Source organism: Anolis sagrei, chromosome 12 (assembly GCF_037176765.1).
Source record: "Anolis sagrei isolate rAnoSag1 chromosome 12, rAnoSag1.mat, whole genome shotgun sequence".
Taxonomy (NCBI): Eukaryota; Metazoa; Chordata; class Lepidosauria; order Squamata; family Dactyloidae; genus Anolis; species Anolis sagrei.
The window spans coordinates 21,601,789-21,622,558 of record NC_090032.1 but is presented as its reverse complement, the minus strand read 5'-3'; the positions used below and the strand labels follow the sequence as shown (position 1 = coordinate 21,622,558).

The 20,770-nt window shown below is 50.6% G+C and overlaps 1 protein-coding gene across 1 annotated transcript in view; it reads right to left on the bottom strand.

Moving 5' to 3' along the window:
* The window catches only part of DEDD (death effector domain containing), a 37,093-nt gene extending 18,839 nt beyond the window's left edge, over positions 1–18,254 (bottom strand). The window contains exons 1-2 of the mRNA XM_067472569.1: positions 18,166–18,254; positions 12,132–12,193 (exon numbers count right to left, since the gene is read on the bottom strand). The gene's annotated coding sequence lies outside the window, so the exon portion shown is untranslated. The remainder of the gene's footprint in view (positions 1–12,131; positions 12,194–18,165) is intronic.
* Between the last annotated feature and the right edge of the window lie 2,516 nt (positions 18,255–20,770).

Sequence of the window (20,770 nt, the reverse complement as noted above, 5' to 3'; positions counted from 1 at the left end):
GAAAGGCACAATCAAAGCCCTCCTGACGGATGGCCATCCAGCCTCTACCTAATGGTAACAACAACAGAACCATAGAATCCTAAAGCTTGAAGACATTCTCACGGGTGACATCCAGTCCAACCCCCTTCTGTCAAGCAGGAAAGGCACAATCAAAGCCCTCCTGACAAGGGCCATCCAGTCCACTTCCATCCAGACACAATCAAAGCCCTCCCGACCGGTGGCCATCCAGCCTCTACAACATCATCATCATCATCATCATCAAACCATATAATCCTAAAGTTAGAAGATATTCTCACGGGTGACATCCAATCCAACCCGCTTCTGTCAAGCAGAAAGGCACAATCAAAGCCCTCCTAACGGAGGGCCATCCAGCCTCTACCTAATGGTAACAACAACAACGACAGAACCATAGAATCCTAGTATTAGGAGGGACCCTCAAGGGCCATCCAGTCTAAACCTCTTCTATCAAGCAGGAAAGGCACAATCAAAGCCCTCCTGACGGATGGCCATCCAGCCTCTACCTAATGGTAACAACAACAGAACCATAGAATCCTAAAGCTTGAAGACATTCTCACGGGTGACATCCAGTCCAACCCCCTTCTGTCAAGCAGGAAAGGCACAATCAAAGCCCTCCTGACAAGGGCCATCCAGTCCACTTCCATCCAGACACAATCAAAGCCCTCCCGACCGGTGGCCATCCAGCCTCTACAACATCATCATCATCATCATCATCAAACCATATAATCCTAAAGTTAGAAGATATTCTCACGGGTGACATCCAATCCAACCCGCTTCTGTCAAGCAGAAAGGCACAATCAAAGCCCTCCTAACGGAGGGCCATCCAGCCTCTACCTAATGGTAACAACAACAACAACAGAACCATAGAATCCTAGTATTAGGAGGGACCCTCAAGGGCCATCCAGTCCAAACCTCTTCTATCAAGCAGGAAAGGCACAATCAAAGCCCTCCCGACCGGTGGCCATCCAGCCTCTACAACATCATCATCATCATCATCATCAAACCATATAATCCTAAAGTTAGAAGATATTCTCACGGGTGACATCCAATCCAACCCGCTTCTGTCAAGCAGAAAGGCACAATCAAAGCCCTCCTAACGGAGGGCCATCCAGCCTCTACCTAATGGTAACAACAACAACAACAGAACCATAGAATCCTAGTATTAGGAGGGACCCTCAAGGGCCATCCAGTCCAAACCTCTTCTATCAAGCAGGAAAGGCACAATCAAAGCCCTCCTGACGGATGGCCATCCAGCCTCTACCTAATGGTAACAACAACAGAACCATAGAATCCTAAAGCTTGAAGACATTCTCACGGGTGACATCCAGTCCAACCCCCTTCTGTCAAGCAGGAAAGGCACAATCAAAGCCCTCCTGACAAGGGCCATCCAGTCCACTTCCATCCAGACACAATCAAAGCCCTCCCGACCGGTGGCCATCCAGCCTCTACAACATCATCATCATCATCAAACCATATAATCCTATAAACCCGCTTCTGTCAAGCAGAAAGGCACAATCAAAGCCCTCCTGACGGATGGCCATCCAGCCTCTACCTAATGGTAACAACAACAACAGAACCACAGAATCCTAGTATTGAGAGGGACCTTCAAGGGCCATCCAGTCCAAACCTCTTCCGTCAAGCAGGAAAGGCACAATCAAAGCCCTCCCGACAGATAGCCATCCAGCCTCTACATCATCATCATCACGGGTGACATCCAGTCCAACCCCCTTCTGTCAAGTAGGAAAGGCACAATCAAAGCCCTCCTGACAAGGGCCATCTAGTCCACTTCCATCCAGACACAATCAAAGCCCTCCCGACAGATGGCCATCCAGCCTCTACATTATCATCATCACCACATCATAGAATTCTAGAGGTTGAAGATATTCTCAAGGGGGCCATCCAGTCCAAACCCCTTCTGCCCAAGCCCTCCCAACAGATGGCCATCCAGTCTCTACGTGATAGCAACAATAAGATGGCCATCTAGCCCCCCCCCCAGCCCTCAGGTTGAGACACGATGCCCTAAACTGTCCAAAACCCACAAGGCCTAGGGCTCTGGATCTTGCCATTCCATCGTCTCCTGAAGATACATTCCTTTGGGAGGGATGGAGGATGGCCTTGACCCTCTCCGCCTTTCTCAACCCGGCAGGTGAGGCGAGAGGTCCCTCAGTCCCTGGGCCACCTGCGCCATTCCTGAGCACCTTGCCCTACTTCATGTCTCGATCCCTGATCCTGGATTACCCTTGTTTACCACGCTTGTGACCTCTGACCTGACCAAGATGGCTGACCTAGTTCTGGGCTTCAGCCGTGACCTCGGGGCGGAGAGTCTCCCAAAGGCCTCTGGGCTCAAACAGCAACCAAGACCGATTGTCAAAGGCTTTCGTGGCCAGATTCAACGGGTTGCTGTAAGTTTTCCGGGCTGTATGGCCATGCATCTATTACCTCGCTAAGGCTGATCTGGCCGGGGTGGTCCATGCCTTAGTCACCTCTAGACTGGATTACTGCAATGCGCTCTACGTGGGGCTGCCCTTGAAAACGGCTGGGAAATTCCAATTGGTACAACGGGCAGCAGCCAGGATGTTAACCGGGGCCCATTACAGAGAGAGGTCAACCCTCCTGTTCAAGGAGCTCCATTGGCTGCCGCATTATCACGGGGTGTCTGCGCCCCACACCACTGGAGAAATTACATTGCTTAGCCGGCATTGCACCACCTGACATCTGCCGGGAAGTAGCAACCAATAGTGAAAGGACCAAGGCAGAGACATCTCCAGCCCATCCCATTTGGATATCAGCCAGCACGCCAACGACTTAAATCTAGACATAGTTTTCTAAGATCTACAGAGACACTCGCTGGAACACCCCAGCAAGCGAGAGTCCAAAAGTGGCAGGCCCAAACCCAGCACCTCAATCAATGGCTGATACCAAATGAGAGACTCCCCCTGGGCACACAGAGGACTGGGCGACTTGGAAGGCGCTGAACAGACTGCGCTCTGGCACCACGAGATGCAGAGCCAACCTCCAGAAATGGGGCCACAAAGTGGAATCCTCGGCATGCGAGTGTGGAGAAGAGCAAACCACTGACCCCTTGCAGCAATGCAACCTGAGCCCTGCCACATGCACCATGGAGGACCTCCTTGCAGCAACACCAGAGGCACTCCAAGTGGCCAGATACTGGTCAAAGGACATTTAACCAACTACCAAACTCACAAGTTGTGTATTTTTCTGTCTGTTTGCTTGTTCTGTTAGAAATGTAATATATAATGGACTGGTTGCTCTGACACGACAAATAAATAAATAACTGGCTGCCATTTATTTTCCGAGCCCAATTTAAGGTGCAGGTGCTCACCTACAAAGCCCTGAACGGTTTGGGACCACCTTACCTGCGTGACCGTATCGCTGTCTACGAACCCACACGCTCACTCCGGTCATCTGGAGAGGCCCTCTCGTGATCCCGCCCGCGTCGCAAGCGTGCTTGGTGGGGACGCAGGACAGGGCCTTTTCTGTGGTGGCCCCCCGACTCTGGAACGCCCTCCCGAAAGATCTCAGACAAGCCCCTACACTGGCAGTCTTCAGAAAGAATTTGAAAGCCTGGCTGTTCCAATGTTCCAATGTGCCTTTTCAGATTAGGAACCTCCAGCACCAAATCCTAGAAGAACTTTAGTAGAACCAAGATCACTGCTCATCGCACACTGCACTTACATTATAATCCTATATTCCTCCCGCCACATCAGCACTTTTTAATCCTGTACCCCTACTCCGGCCGGCCCAGTTTTTAATAATGTCTTGTTGTATTGTTACTGTTTTCCTGCTTAACTGTTTTTAATTTGCTTTGGGTATTGTATTGTTGTATTGTGTTTTGGGCTTCGGCCTGTGTAAGCCGCATCGAATCCCTTGGGAGATGCTAAAGGTAAAGGTAAAGGTAGTCCCCTGACATTAAGTCCAGTCATGCCTGACTCTGGGGTGTGGTGCTCATCTCCATTTCTAAGCCGAAGAGCCAGCGTTGTCCCTAGACTCCTCCAAGGTCATGTGGCCATTGGCATGACTGCATGGAGCGCCGTTACCTTCCCGCCGGAGCGGTACCTATTGATCTACTCACATTTGCATGTTTTCGAACTGCTAGGTTGGCAGAAGCTAGGGCTGACAGCCGCTCCCCGGAAATGGAACTACGACTGACGAGTTTGGATCATGATTCTAGTTATGAGACGCCAATTGATTGACTGTCTATTATTGTTAATGGCTTAACCTGCTTCTGTGTTAATTGTTTTTAAGTACCTGTTGATACCGCATTGAATTTTTGCCTTCGATTGTTCGCCTTGTTTTTGCTTGATTGTTGTAAACCGCTATGAGTCGCCTTAGGGCTGAGAATGGCGGTATACAAGTAAAGTAAAGTAAAGTAAAGTAAAGTAAATAATCCTTTACCTACAACTCCCAAATGACAAAACCAACCCCCCCCCCCCCACCAACCCCACCAGTATTCAAATGTGGGTGTATTGGGTAATTGTGCCAAATTTGGTTGGGGGGTCACCACAACATGAGGAACTGCATTAAGGGGTCACGGCATTAGGAAGGTTGAAAACCACTGTTGTAGGCCTTCTTCTGAATGCGCACAGATGATGTTGTCATCAGCATATTGGAGTTCTATAACAGACGTTGTTGTAACCTTGGTTTTGGTATGTCCCGAGGTGGCACCCATGAAGAGAAGGACTCAAAACTCAAGTCTCATTGCTCTCAACCCACAGGAAGTGGGTCAAGGGAATCCATTCATGAACATCCCTCGTACTTGCCAAATCCATCCTACACAAATCAGCAATAGAATTAGAAGCATCTCCAAAGTAAACAAAGAAAACAGCCCTTTTCCCTCTAAGCAATCTGCCCGCGACTCAAGAATCTTTTCAGTTTGTGAAACCCGAGGATGTGGACAAGATACTTGGAGGAATGAGGCCCACCACGTCCATCCTAGACCCCTGCCCATCCTGGCTTCTTAAGGAGGCCAGAGGGGGATTGGCCGAGTGGGTAACGGTGGTGGTTAATGCCTCCCTTCGGGAGGGCAAGATTCCAGCGAGCCTAAAACAGGCTATTATAAAGCCGCTGTTGAAGAAACCATCACTGGATCCCACTAAATTGGACAACTTTCGGCCTGTTTCCAATCTTCCCTTTTTGGGCAAAGTCATGGAAAGCGTGGTGGCCTCACAACTCCAGGTATTCTTGGGAGACACGGATTATCTGGATCCGGCACAGTCTGGTTTCAGACCGGGACATGGTACCGAGACGGTCTTGGTCGCCTTAGTGGATGATCTGCGCCGGGAGCTAGACAGGGGGAGTGTGTCCCTGTTGGTGCTCCTGGACCTCTCAGCGGCCTTCGATACCGTCGACCACGGTATTCTTCTGGGGCGCCTTGCAGGGATGGGCCTTGGGGGCACTGCTCTGCAGTGGCTCCGGTCATTCCTGGAGGGTCGTACTCAGAAGGTGTTGTTGGGGGACTCCTGTTCAACGCCACAGCCGTTGACCTGTGGCGTTCCTCAGGGTTCCATCTTGTCCCCCTTGTTGTTTAACATCTACATGAAGCCGCTGGGTGAGATCATCCGGAGTTTTGGGGTGCGGTGTCACCTGTACGCAGATGACGTCCAACTCTGTCACTCCTTCCCACCTGCTACTAAGGAGGCCGTCGAAGTCCTGAACCGGTGCCTGGCCGCTGTAATGGTCTGGATGAGGGCGAACAAACTGAAACTAAATCCAGACAAGACAGAGGTACTCCTGGTCAGTCGCAAGGCCGAACAGGGTATAGGGTTACAGCCTGTGCTGGACGGGGTCGCACTCCCCTTGAAGGCGCAGGTTCGCAGCTTGGGTGTGACCCTGGACTCATCGCTGAGCCTGGAGCCCCAGGTTTCAGCGGTGACCAGGGGAGCATTTGCACAGCTCAGGCTCGTGCGCCAGCTGCGCCCGTATCTTGGGAAGTCTGACTTGGCCACGGTGGTACACGCTTTGGTCACATCCCGCCTTGACTACTGCAACGCTCTCTACGTGGGGCTGCCCTTGAAGACGGCCCGGAAGCTTCAGCTAGTCCAGCGCGCGGCAGCCATGTTGTTAACGGGAGCTGGACGCAGAGAGCACACAACGCCTCTGCTGTCCCAGCTCCACTGGCTGCCGATCTGCTACCGGGCCCAATTTAAGGTGCTGGTGCTTTCCTACAAAGCCCTAAACGGTTCCGGCCCAAAATACCTTGCAGACCGCATCTCGGCCTACGAGCCCACGAGGGCCTTGAGATCATCCGGGGAGGCCCTTCTCTCGGTCCCGCCTGCCTCACAGGCACGTCTGGCGGGGACGAGGGAGCGGGCCTTCTCGGTGGTGGCCCCCCGGCTGTGGAACACTCTCCCGACTGAGGTTAGACAGGCGCCCTCCTTGATGGCCTTCCGTAGGGGCCTAAAAACATGGCTCTTTGAGCAGGCCTTCAGCTAAGTATAGTTAATTGACACTGGAATGAATTAGGACTGCGATTTTTGGCTATGACCCCAGGACTTGACGAAGCGGATTTTTAGTATAAGTGTATGTTGTGTTGTATCTGTCTGTATTGTATGTCTAGACCCGCTGTACACTGTCTCTTTTTTGTGCTGTTCACCGCCCCGAGTCGCCTCCGGGCTGAGAGGGGCGGTCAATAAATGTAATAAATAAATAAATAATAAATAAATCTTCCCCCGTCTAAGGGAGGATGGCAAAGCATCTATGGGAGGCATCTTCAGAGGTTGTGAGGCCTGGGTCAATGTTGACTTTTGTGGGGAGGTGGCTGCCAAGGAGTGGAAAAGGGTCCCCATTTCCTAATGTTACACCATTAAGCTGTATTTCTGGCATTGGAGAGGGCTTGGCTGGTGACTACTGGAAGAGCACTTGGGTTTTCTTGACGTTCTTGGTGTTTAGAGTAGCTTGTAGGCCAGCGGTTCTCAACCTGGGTGTCGCGACCCCCCAGGGGGTCGTTTGGCCATTTTGGAGGGGTCGTGAGGCCGCCTCCTTACACCCCGCACACAAGGCTGCGAGCCCTCCCTGGGCTCCTTCGCGGCCTCGCCATTTGGGGGGCCCCGTGGGGGAGCCCAGGAGGGGCTCGCGTGAAGGCTGCCTCGGCTCCCTCACGGCTTCGCCAAATGACGAAACCTCAAGGAAGCCGGGGGCTCCTTCGCGGCTCCCTGCAGTTATGCTGGCCACATGACCTTGGAGCTGTCTACGGACAACGCTGGCTCTTTGGCTTAGAAATGGAAATGAGCACCACACCCAAGTCAGACATGACTGGACATAATGTCACTCCTTCCCACCTGCTACTAAGGAGGCTGTCGAAGTCCTGAACCGGTGCTTGGCCGCTGTGACGGTCTGGATGAGGGCGAACAAATTGAAATTGAATCCAGACAAGACAGAGGTCCTCCTGGTCAGTTGCAAGGCCAAACAGGGTATAGGGTTACAATTATCTATATATATAAATTTCCTACTGGCATCCAACGGGGAAGCAAAACTCTAAAACCCCTCCACAAAACTCTACCAAAATTGCCATGCCCCAAGGACAACCCACTAGGTACAAACTAATCCACACAGAAATCAAAACCACACAACAACAACCACAAAAAACGGCAAAACAACTGAGCATGCGCACTGGCGCAAACTCCCCGACGCGCGCGCACACATGGCCCCTCACCCTCCCCCCCCAGCGCGGCACACACACACACGTGCGCGCCCCCTCACCCCCCCCCGGCATGGCACACACACACACACCCACACGCGTGTGCCCCCTCACCCCCCCCGGCGTGGCACACACACACGCGCGCGCGCACGCCCCCTCACCCCCCCGGCGCGGCACACACACGCGCGCATGCGCCCCCTCACCCCCCCGGCGTGGCACACAAACACGTGCGCACGCCCCCCTCACCCCCCCCCCGCGCGGCACACACACGCACGCGCGCGTGCGCCCTCACCCCCCCCGTGCGGCACCCCTTCTAAACCCATCCCCCCTCCCCTCCTCCCTCTTACCCTCCTCACGTTACCTCCAAGCCACGCCCCCTTCTAATCTGTCAAGGAAGAAAGGAGAGAAAGAGGGAGGGAAAGAAAGAAGGAAGGAAGGAATGAGGTAGAAAAGGAAGAAAGGAGAGAAAGAGGAAGGGAAAGAAAGAAGGAAGGAAGGAATGAGGTGGAAAAGGAAGAAAGGAGAGAAAGAGGAAGGGAAAGAAAGAAGGAAGGAAGGAATGAGGTAGAAAAGGAAGAAAGGAGAGAAAGAGGAAGGGAAAGAAAAAGGGGGGAGGAAGGAAAGTTAGAGAAGGAAGGAGAGAAGGAAAGAAAAAAGGGAAAGAAGGAAGGAAAGAAGGAGCGAAGGAAGGGAGGAAGATGTAGAGAAAGAGGGAGGGAAGGAAAGATGGAAAGAGAGAAGGAAGAAAAGAGAGACAGCAGAAGAGAAAAAGGAAGAAGGAAGGAACGAGGGAGCGAAGGAAGGGGATAAAATGTAGAGAAAGAGGGAGGGAAAGAAAGGAGGAAAGAGAGAAGGAAGAAAAGAGAGACAGCAGAAGAGAAAGAAAAAGGGGGAAGGAAGGAAAGCGATAGAGAAGGAAGGAAGAAGTGAAGGAAAGACGGGAAGGAAGGAAGGAAACGGAGTGAAGGAAGGAGGGAAAGAAGGGGAGATAGGGGGAAGGTTGGCCACAGCAACGCGTGGCGGGTACAGCTAGTTATTATTATTATTCTTATAACTTTATTTGTACCCCGCTAGCATCTCCCAAGGGATTCGATGCGGCTTACAACAGGCCGGAGCCCAACACAATACAACAATACAGTACACAGCAAATAAAACAGTTAAAGCAGAAAACAATAAACAATAGCAATACAACAGACAATTATTAAAAACTGAGCCGGCCAGAGTAGGGGTACAGGATTAAAAAGTGCTGAAGTGTCGGAGGGATATGGGATTAAAATCAAGTGCAGTGTGCGATGAGCAGTGATCTTGGCTCTACCAAAGTGCTTCTGGGGTTTGGTAGTGGGGTTCCTAATCTGAAAAGGCACGTTGGAACAGCCAGGTTTTCAGGTTCTTTCTGAAAACTGCCAAAGTAGGGGCCTGTCTGAGATCTTTCGGGAGGGCATTCCAGAGGCGGGGGGCCACCACAGAGAAGGCCCTGTCTCGCGTCCCCACCAAACGCGCCTGTGACGCAGGCGGGATCACGAGCAGGGCCTCTCCTGATGACCGGAGTGAGCGTGTGGGTTCGTAGACAGCGATGCGGTCACACAGGTAGGGTGGTCCCAAACCGTTCAGGGCTTTGTAGGTAAGCACCTGCACCTTAAATTGGGCTCGGAAAATGAACGGCAGCCAGTGGAGCTCCTTAAACAGGAGGGTTGACCTCTCTCTGTAATGGGCCCCCGTTAACATCCTGGCTGCTGCCCGTTGGACCAGTTGGAATTTCCGAGCCGTTTTCAAGGGCAGCCCCACGTAGAGCGCATTGCAGTAATCCAGTCTAGAGGTGACTAAGGCATGGACCACCCCGGCCAGATCAGCCTTAGCGAGGTACGGACATAGCTGGCGCACAAGTCTCAGTTGTGCAAAAGCCCTCCCGGCCACCGCCGACGCCTGAGCCTCAAGCGTGAGCGATGAGTCCAGGAGGACTCCCAAGCTGCGGACCTGTGGCTTCAGGGGGAGTGTAACCCCGTCCAACACAGGTTGCCACCCTATACCCCGGTCTGGTTTGCGATCGACCTGTGCTGGATGGGGTCGCACTCCCCCTGAAGGTGCAGGTTCACAGCTTGGGTGTGATCCTGGATTCATCGCTGAGCCTGGAGCCCCAGGTCTCGGCGGTGACCAGGGGAGCATTCGCACAGTTAAAGCTTGTGCGCCAGCTGCGCCCGTACCTTGGGAAGTCTGACTTGGCCACGGTGGTACACGCTCTGGTTACATCCTGTCTAGATTACTGCAACGCTCTCTACGTGGGGTTGCCTTTGAAGACGGCCCGGAAGCTCCAACTGGTCCAACGTGCGGCAGCCATGATACTAACAGGAGCGGGACGCAGGGAGCATACAACCCCCTTGCTGTACCAGCTCCACTGGCTGCCGATTTGCTACCGGGCTCAATTCAAGGTGCTGGCGTTGGCCTATAAAGCCCTAAACGGTTCTGGCCCAAGCTACCTATCCGACCACATCTCCACCTATGAACCCACCAGGACTTTGAGATCTTCCGGGGAGGCCCTGCTCTCGATCCTGCCTGCATCACAGGCGCGGCTGGCGGGGACGAGGGACAGGGCCTTCTCTGTGGTGGCCCCTCGGCTGTGGAACGCCCTTCCCACGGACATCAGATTGGATCCCTCACTGATGGTATTCCGGAGAAGAGTGAAGACTTGGTTATTCGAACAGGCGCTTGAATAAAAAGTGCAATGAATTTCAGGAAATGGAACTACGACTGACGAGTTTGGATCTTGATTCTAGTTATGAGACGCCAATTGATTGACTGTCTATTATTGTTAATGGCTTAACCTGCTTCTGTGTTAATTGTTTTTAAGTACCTGTTGATACCGCATTGAATTTTTGCCTTGATTGTTCGCCTTGTTTTTGCTTGATTGTTGTAAACCGCTATGAGTCGCCTTAGGGCTGAGAATGGCGGTATACAAGTGAAGTAAATAAATAAATAAATAATAAATAAATAAATAAATCCTTTACCTACAACTCCCAAATGACAAAACCAACCCCCCCCCCCAACCCCACCAGTATTCAAATTTGGGTGTATCGGGTAATTGTGCCAAATTTGGTTGGGGGGTCACCACAACATGAGCAACTGCATTAAGGGGTCACGGCATTAGGAAGGTTGAGAACCACTGTTGTAGGCCTTCTTCTGAATGCGCACAGATGACGTTGTCATCAGCATATTGGAGTTCTATAACAGACGTTGTTGTAACCTTGGTTTTGGTATGTCCCGAGGTGGTACCCATGGAGAGAAGGACTCAAAACTCAAGTCTCATTGCTCTCAACCCACAGGAAGTGGGTCAAGGGAATCCATTCATGAACATCCCTCGTACTTGCCAAATCCATCCTACACAAATCAGCAATAGAATTAGAAGCATCTCCAAAGTAAACAAAGAAAACAGCCCTTTTCCCTCTAAGCAATCTGCCCGCGACTCAAGAATCTTCCCCCGTCTAAGGGAGGATGGCAAAGCATCTATGGGAGGCATCTTCAGAGGTTGTGAGGCCTGGGTCAATGTTGACTTTTGTGGGGAGGTGGCTGCCAAGGAGTGGAAAAGGGTCCCCATTTCCTAATGTTACACCATTAAGCTGTATTTCTGGCATTGGAGAGGGATGGGCTGGTGACTGCTGGGAGAGCACTTGGGTTTTCTTGACGTTCTTGGTGTTTAGAGTAGCTTGTAGGCCTTCTTCTGAATGCGCACAGATGACGTTGTCATCAGCATATTGGAGTTCTATAACAGACATTGTTGTAACCTTGGTTTTGGTATGTCCCGAGGTGGTACCCATGGAGATAAGGACTCAAAACTCAAGTCTCATTGCTCTCAACCCACAGGAAGTGGGTCAAGGGAATCCTTTCATGAACATCCCTCGTACTTGCCAAATCCATCCTACACAAATCAGCAATAGAATTAGAAGCATCTCAAAAGTAAACAAAGAAAACAGCCCTTTTCCCTCTAAGCAATCAGTCCGCGACTCAAGCATCTTCCCCCGTCTAAGGGAGGATGGCAAAGCAAACAACAAAGAGAGCAGCCACCAAAAAGCTCCTGCGAAGATCCCCAAAGACGGACAAGGCTTCCTAAGTCATAACCAATGCTTTGGATTCTTGCAAGAAGGAAGGCACAAACCTCGGGACCAGCATTCCCCAGTCCAGCCCTGAGACGCCACACATAACGAAGCCGACGTATTCAGACAAGACTAATCTGACCCGGGAACAATAACACCTGATGCCGACCTGAGACTTCCGTTCTGGTTCCCAGGAGCGTGACGGCTCCTCCCAGGCCTATTTATTCCTTGACAGCTCCGGAAAGTCGGTCAGTCCGCTCGCCCAAAGGGCAGGCCGCTCAAAGCGGAAGCAAGCCACCCTTCCCGCCTCTGCTTTGCTCTACTTATGCTAAGAAGCGGCGGAAGAACGGGGCGGCATGAATCACACATACCTTACGTCTTCTTGCTCCTCCGCGGCTCCCCTTCGGCCACAGCCAGACCCGATCCGGCAAAGCTGGGGGCGCACAGAGGGCCAAATGTCAACATACAGAGGCTTTCGAAACATAACCATGCATTTCATATGGATGGGGGAATACTGGGTTTTCAAAGGTTGGCGTGGCCAGAATCACCGGGTTGTTGTGAGTTTTTCAAGCTGTATGGCCATGCTCCGGTAGCATTCTTTCCTGACGTTTCACCTACATCTGTGGCTGGCATCCTCAGAGGATTGTTCAGAGGTCTGTTGGAAACTAGTGGAATCAAGTGCAGTATATACAGTGTTCCCTCACTTACTGAGGGTCTAACATTCCAGGACCACCCGTGAAGAGTGAAAATCCGCGAAGTAGAGACGCTATACAGTGTTCCCACACTTATCGCAGGGGTTACATTCCAAAATCACAAGCAAAAAGTGAAAATTCGCAAAGTAGGGATGCTATAGTGTTCCCTTACTTATCGCGGGTGTTATGTTCCAGGACCACCCGCAAAAAGTGAACATCCGTGAAGTAGGGACGTTATAGTGTTCCCTCACTTATTGCGGGAGTTACGTTCCAGGAGCACCCACTAAAAGTGAAAATCCACAAAGTAGGCACGCTATACAGTGTTCCCTCACTTATTGCGAGGATTGCGTTCCAGGACCACCCACAAAAAGTGAAAATCCACAAAGTAGGGATGCTATACAGTGTTCCCTCACTTATCGCGGGGGTTACGTTCCAGGACCACACATGAAAAGTGAAAATCCGCAAATTACAGACGCTATACAGTGTTCCCTCACTTATCACGGAATTTACGTTCCAGGACCACCCATGAAAAGTGAAAATCCATGAATTACGGACGCTACACAGTGTTCCCTCACTTATCGCAGGGGGTTACGTTCCAGGACCACCCGTGAAAAGTGAAAATCCGCGGAGTAGGGACGCTACACAGTGTTCCCTCACTTATCGCAGGTGGTTACGTTCCAGGACCACCCATGAAAAGTGAAAATCCGTTTAGTACGGACGCTATACAGTGTTCCCTCACTTATCACGGGGGTTAAGTTCCAGGACCACCCACAAAAAGTGAAAATCTGCAGAGTAGGGACACTATACAGTGTTCCCTCACTTATCGCGGGGGTTACGTTCCAGGACCATCCGTGAAAAGTGAAAATCCGCAAAGTAGGGATGCTATATTTAATTTAATATTTATACATTATTTTAGTAGTTATACACTATTTTAAGTCTTTATAAACTTAAAATAAAGTGAAGGCTGGAGGGAGGACTGAGGAGGGAAAGCGCCTCGGAAAGCGGCGGCGGCAAAAAACCCGTGAAACAGTGAAAATACGGTGATATAGGTATTTAAATTTTTTTTTGAAACCACAAAACAGTGAGTCCGCTAAAAGTGGACCGCGAAGTAGCGAGGGAACACTGTATATATCTGTGGACTGTCCAGAGCGCGGGAAAGAACGTTTGTCTGAAGCAAATGTAATCGAGCTGGCTTTAGCACAGCAGGTTAATCACCAGCTGCAGTAAATCTTGCCAACCGAAAGCTTGACAGTTCGGAGCCGGGTCAGGGTGAGCTCCTGACCTTCAGCCCAGCTTCCCCACCCACACAGCACATCGAAAACAGCAATGTGAGTAAATGAATAGGAATCACATTAACCAGAATATAAATGCCGTAAATAAACAAATATATATATATATTGGCAAGCTTGATTAGCATTGGGAAGCTTTGCGGCTGCAAAGTCAATCAGTACCAAGTAGCCTTGGGGCTACAAAGTCAATCATAGAATCATTCAGTTGGAAGAGACCTCATGGGCCATCCATTCCAACCCCATTCGGCCAAGAAGCAGGACAATCGCATTCAAAGCACTCCCGACAGATGGTCATCGAGCCTCTGCTTAAACACCTCCAAAAAAGGAGTCTCTACTACACTCCAGGGCAGAGAGTTCCACGGCTGAACAGCTCTCACAGTTAGGAAGTTCTTCCTCATATTCAGGTGGAATCTCCTCTCTTTCCTGTAGTTTGAAGCCTTTATAATTTATAATATTATAATGTAGTGCAATATAATACTGATAACAATATGATATTATAATTATATATTTATATTACATGTAATATTACTAATAATATTACAATATAGTGGTATAGTACAATAATAATATTTAATGCTGGTATTGTGCTATGCTAATAATATATACCTTGTGAGCCACTCTGAGTCCCCTTCGGGGTGAATAAATAAATAAATGTCGTAAATCTATATATATAAAAAGGGAAAGGGCGTTCAACGGGACAGCAAAACGCGAAAAAACCACAACGAAAACTCACCAAATTTGCCGTGCACATACCCCAACCCACAAGGTATGCACAACGCGAATCAAAATTCCAAACAACATTTCAACAAACTCACAATTACAAAAACTAACTGAGCATGCGCAGTGCCCAGGGGAGGAAGTACACACGCAATGCACTCTGGGAACTGTAGTTCTAGAACGCGGCCTACCCGCTGACGCTGAAGCCCCGGCCTGGGAGTTGGAGCTTAACCGGCTGTGCTCGCTGGGGGCTAGGGAAAGAAGGAAAGAAGGAAAGAAAGAAGAAAAATGGGAAGGGGAAGGGAAGGTGTAGGTAGGTAGGTAGGTAGGTAGGTAGGAAGGAAGGAAGGAGAAGTTGAGAAGGTATATGAAACAAGAAAGGAAGAAAAGAAAGAAGAAAGGGAGAGAAGGAGGATGGGAAAGAAGGGAGGGAGGAAGGAAGGAAGGAAGGAAGGAAGGAAGGAAGGAAGGAGAAAGGAGGGAAGGGAAGGTGTATGAAGGAAGGAAGGAAGGAAGGAAGGAAGGAAGGAAGGAAGGAAGGAAGGAGACGTTGAGAAGGTATATGAAAGAAGGAAGGAAGGAAAGAAAGAAGAAAGGGAGAGAAGGAGGATGGGAAAGAAGGGAGAAAGGAAGTTAGGAAAGAAAGGAAGGGAGGGAGGGAGGGAAGGTGTATGAAGGAAGGAAGGAGAAGTTGAAAAGGTATATGAAAGAATAAAGGAAGGAAAGAAAGCATACAGAGAGAGAAGGATGGGAAAGAAGGGAGAAAGGAAGGAAGGAGGAAAGGAAAGAAAGAAAAAAGAAGAAAGGGAAGGGGAAGGGAAGGTGTCAAAAGGAAGGAAGGAAGAAAGGAAGGGGAATTTGGGAAGGGGAAGAGAGGAAAAAAGCAAAGGAAGAAGAGAAAGGGAGGGAAGAAAAGAAAGAAAAGGAAGTCTGGAAGTCAAGAGCAAAGGAAGGAAGGAAAGAGAAAGAGAAGGAAGAAAGGCGAGAAAGAGGAAGGAAAAGAAAAAGGGAGGAGGAAGAGAAGGAAGGAGGAGAGAAGGGAAGAAAAAAGGGAAGGGAGGAAAGACGGTGCAAAGGAAGAAGAGAAAGAAGGAGAGAAAGAGGGAGGGAAGGAAAGAAATAAAGAGAAGGAAGGATGGGAGCAAAAAGCTAAGGAAGGAAGTAAACAGGTAGAGAAGGAAGAAAGGAAAGAAGAAAAGGAAATGAAGGAAGGAGCGAAAGAAAGAGAGAAAGAGGGAGAGAAGGTTGGCCACAGCAACGCGTGGCGGGTAAAGCTAGTAAATAAATAAATACATAAATAAATATTTGTTCCATTGCGTCCTAGTCTTGCTTCCTCCTCCCTAGGACGTCTCCTCACATATTTCGACATGGTCCTCACCCTGTCTCCTCTCAGCCTTCTCTTCTGCAGATTAAACATGCCCAGCTCTTTCAGCCGCTCCTCATAGGGCTTGTTCTCCAGACCCCTGATCATTCTAATTGCCCTCCTTTGGAAACATTCCAACTTAAGAGTCAATATCTCCCTTCAATCGAGCAATACACACTCCACTTGCCTCATTTCCAACAGACCTCTGAACAAACCTCTGAGGATGGTTGCTACAGGTGCAGGCGAAACGTCAGGAGAGAATGCCTCTAGAACATGGCCATATAGCCCGGAAAAACCTACAACAACCCAACTCTGGTATGATCTATAAATACAAAAGGCAAAATACGTTGGTCGGTTGGTTTTGCCCTATAAGGGCTCCTGCTCCATGCTATCGCTTGCTAGATTCCCCCCAAGCAGGGAAATCGCATTCCAAGATGGCATTGAATAGCTTTGCAGCTTCAAAGCCTGGCTGCTTCCTGCCTGGGGGGAATCTAGCAAGTCATAGTCAACACCTTCCAAACAGAGGATGCCACAAGGCAACAGAGACCTCATGGGCCATTCAGTCCAACCCCTTGCCAAGAAACAGGGAAATCGCATTCCAAGATGGTATTGAATAGCTTTGCAGCTTCAAAGCCTGCCTGCTCCCTGCCTGGGGGAATCCTTGGTTGGGAGGTATTCACACTTGCCTCAAGAACCCTGGATATCATTCCACAGGGATATGTCTAAACCCGGCTTGTCTAGTTTCCAACAAACCTCACGACCTCTGAGGATGCCTTTAGCCACAGATGCAGGGGAAACGTCAGGAGAGAATGCTTCTGGAACATGGTCCAGACAGCCCGGAAAACTCACATCAACCCAATCAAGTGATAGTCAACACCTCCCAAACAGAGGATGCCACAAGGCAACAGAGACCTCATGGGCCATCCAGTCCAACCTCTTGCCAAGACGCAAGGAAATCGCATTCAAAGAGCATCTGACAGATGGCACTGAATAGCTTTGCAGCTTCAAAGCCTGGCTACTTCCTTGCTGGGGGGGGCTTCTTGGTTGGGAAGTGTTAGCTGGCCCAGATTGTTTCCTGTCTGGATGCCATTAGCCACAGATACAGGCGAAAAGTCAGTAGGTAATGCTACAAAGCACTCCTGACAGATGGCACTGAGTAGCTTTGCAGCATCAAAACCTGGCTGCTTCCTTGCTGGGGGGAATCCTTGGTTGGGAGGTGTTAGCTGGCCCTGATTGTTTCCTGCCTGGATGCCATTAGCCACAGATACAGGCGAAAAGTCAGTAGGTAATGCTACAAAGCACTCCTGACAGATGGCACTGAGTAGCTTTGCAGCATCAAAACCTGGCTGCTTCCTTGCTGGGGGGAATCCTTGGTTGGGAGGTGTTAGCTGGCCCTGATTGTTTCCTGCCTGGATGCTATAAGCCACAGATGCAGGCGAAAGGTCGGGAGGGAATACTTCAAAGCATCCTCGACAGATGGCATTGAATAGCTTTGCAGCTACAAAGCCTGGCTACTTCCTTGCTGGGGGGGGGGGGGAATCCTTGGTTGGGAAGTGTTAGCTGGTCCTGATTATTTACAGTCTGGACGCTATTAGCCACAGATGCACGCAAAAGGTCAGCGGGGAATGATTCAAAGCACCCTTGACAGATGGCATCGAATATCTTTGCAGCTACAACACCTGGCTGCTCCCTTCCTGGGAGAAAGTGTTAGCTGGCCCTGATTGTTTCCTGTCTGGATGCCATTAACCATAGATGCAGGCGAAAGGTCAGTAGGGACTGCTTCAAAGCACCCCTGACAGATGGCATTGCATATATCTTTGTAGCTACAAAGCCTGGCTGCTTCCTTGCTGGGGGAAAGTGTTAGCTGGCCCTGACTGTTTCCTGTCTGGATGCCATTAGCCACAGATGCAGGCGAAAGGTCAGTAGGTAATGCTACAAAGCACCCCTGACAGGTGGCATTGAATATATTTTTGCAGCTACAAAGCCTGGCTGCTCCCTGCCTGGGAGAAAGTGTTAGCTGGCTCTGATTGTTTCTTGTCTGGATGCCATTAGGCACAGATGCAGGCGAAAGGTCAGGAGAGAATGCTTCTGGAAGGTGGCCAGGCAGCCTGGGAATGTCGCAGCCCCCCAGCCTGAAAGTCTACGGTGATTGGGATTCCTCCAGAGGGGGAGAAGGGAGGGAAGGCCGAGCAGGGCGGGCAGGGCCTACTTTTCCCCCTTCCCTCCCCGGCCCTCCTCCCCTTGGTCTCCCCGGGAGGCCCCTTCCCTCTCCGCCGGCCCTTCCTTCCTCCCTTCCCGGCCCGCTCCCCTTCCCGGCCCCGCCAGGCCTCCCTCCCGGGCTCACTCTCTCCTCCTCAGGGCCACCCGCGCCGCCATCTTGGATCCATCCGGGCACTTGACTCCGCCCTCCCTCCTTCCCCCCGCCTCCCTTCGCTGGAGGAACATCCGGGCACTTCACTTGACTCCGCCCTCCCTCTGGAGACTCTCTGGAGCGGCGCCGCATCCTGGGACTTTTTTTCGCAGCAGGCCGGAAGTGACGACGACGGGAAAGACCGTGGCGCTACATCCGGGGATTGTTTTGCCTAGGAAGCCGGAAGTGCCGACCAGAGAGTCATAGAATCATAGAATACTAGAATCCAAGAGTTGGAAGAGACCTCCTGGGCCATCCAGTCCAACCCCATTCTGCCAAGAAGCAGGAATATTGCATTCAAAGCACCCCTGACAGATGGCCATCCAGCCTCTGGTTATAAGCCTCCAAAGAAGGAGCCTCCACCACACTCCAGTGCAGAGAGTTCCACTGCTGAACGGCTCTCAGTCATGGGCCATCATCCAGCCCAACCCCATTCTGCCAAGAAGCAGGAATGTTGCATTCAAATCACCCCTGACAGATGGCCATCCAGCCTCTGTTTAGAAGCTTCCAAAGAAGGAGCCTCCACCACACTCCCTCCGGGGCAGAGAGTTCCACTGCTGAACGGCTCTCACAGTCATGGGCCATCCTCCAGTCCAACCCCATTCTGCCAAGAAGCAGGAATGTTGCATTCAAATCACCCCTGACAGATGGCCATCCAGCCTCTGTTTAAAAGCTTCCAAAGAAGGAGCCTCCACCACGTTCCGGGGCAGAGAGTTCCACTGCTGAACGGCTCTCACAGTCATGGGCCATCCTCCAGTCCAACCCCATTCTGCCAAGAAGCAGGAAAATTGCATTCAAATCACCCCTGACAGATGGCCATCCAGCCTCTGTTTCAAAACTTCCAAAGAAGGAGCCTCCACCACACTCCGGGGCAGAGAGTTCCACTGCTGAACGGCTCTCACAGTCATGGGCCATCCTCCAGTCCAACCCCATTCTGCCAAGAAGCAGGAATGTTGCATTCAAATCACCCCTGACAGATGGCCATCCAGCCTCTGTTTAGAAGCTTCCAAAGAAGGAGCCTCCACCACACTCCCTCCGGGGCAGAGAGTTCCACTGCTGAACGGCTCTCACAGTCATGGGCCATCCTCCAGTCCAACCCCATTCTGCCAAGAAGCAGGAATGTTGCATTCAAATCACCCCTGACAGATGGCCATCCAGCCTCTGTTTAAAAGCTTCCAAAGAAGGAGCCTCCACCACGTTCCGGGGCAGAGAGTTCCACTGCTGAACGGCTCTCACAGTCATGGGCCATCCTCCAGTCCAACCCCATTCTGCCAAGAAGCAGGAAAATTGCATTCAAATCACCCCTGACAGATGGCCATCCAGCCTCTGTTTCAAAACTTCCAAAGAAGGAGCCTCCACCACACTCCGGGGCAGAGAGTTCCACTGCTGAACGGCTCTCACAGTCATGGGCCATCCTCCAGTCCAACCCCATTCTGCCAAGAAGCAGGAATATTGCATTCAAATCACCCCTGACAGATGGCCGTCCAGCCTCTGTTTCAAAGCTTCCAAAGAAGGAGCCTCCACCACACTCCGGGGCAGAGAGTTCCACTGCTGAACGGCTCTCACAGTCATGGGCCATCATCCAGTCCAACCCCATTCTGCCAAGAAGCAGGAATATTGCATTCAAATCACCCCTGACAGATGCCCATCCAGCCTCTGTTTAAAAGCTTCCAAAGAAGGAGCCTCCACCACACTCCAGGGCAGAGAGTTCCACTGCTGAACGGCTGTCACAGTCAGGAAGTTCTTCCTCATGTTCAGATGGAATCTCCTCTCTTGTAGTTTGAAGGAATTGTTCCCTTGCGTCCTAGTCTCCAAGGAAGCAGAAAACAAGCTTGGTCCCTCCTCCTCCCTGTGGCTTCCTCTCACATATTTATACATGGCTATCATGCCTCCTCTCAGCCTTCTCGTCTTCAGGCTAAACATGCCCAACTCCTTTAGCCGCTCCTCATAGGGCTTGTTCTCCACACCCTTGATCATTTTAGTCGCTCTCCTCTGGACACATTCCAATCTAGTATGGCTACAGTAAATCCAATGATTTACTAATTTCTACATCTGTAAATTGGGAAAAAAATATAATACATACCATTAGAAAATGCGTTACTTGGTTAGTAGAGAAGTAAGTTGGTCTTGCACTGATGGAAGTTGCACCACATCAGCTGTCCAAATTTATAAATGGCCCTATTTATACAGTTATGCATTTTCTAAGAGGTCTATTCTTAAAATCCAAAATCTAACAATGACTATTTTTAATATTTATCCTTACCAAACTAACCTGAGCAACATCATGGAGTTTTCATAAAAAAACAGAATGGGAGCATTCATTACAAAAAAGCAAATACTGAGTATTTTTCTAAGACGTGATTGATTGACAGTACCGCAAATAGGGGAGGGGTGATTGATTGGAGCCAACGTGATTGATTGACAGTTCTGCAACAGGGGAGGGGTCTGTGTGCCCAGTGTGGTCCTGGTCCGTCATTGGTGTGGGTCGCAGTGGTCTGTGGGAGCCAACGCGATTGATTGACAGTATTGCAAATAGGTG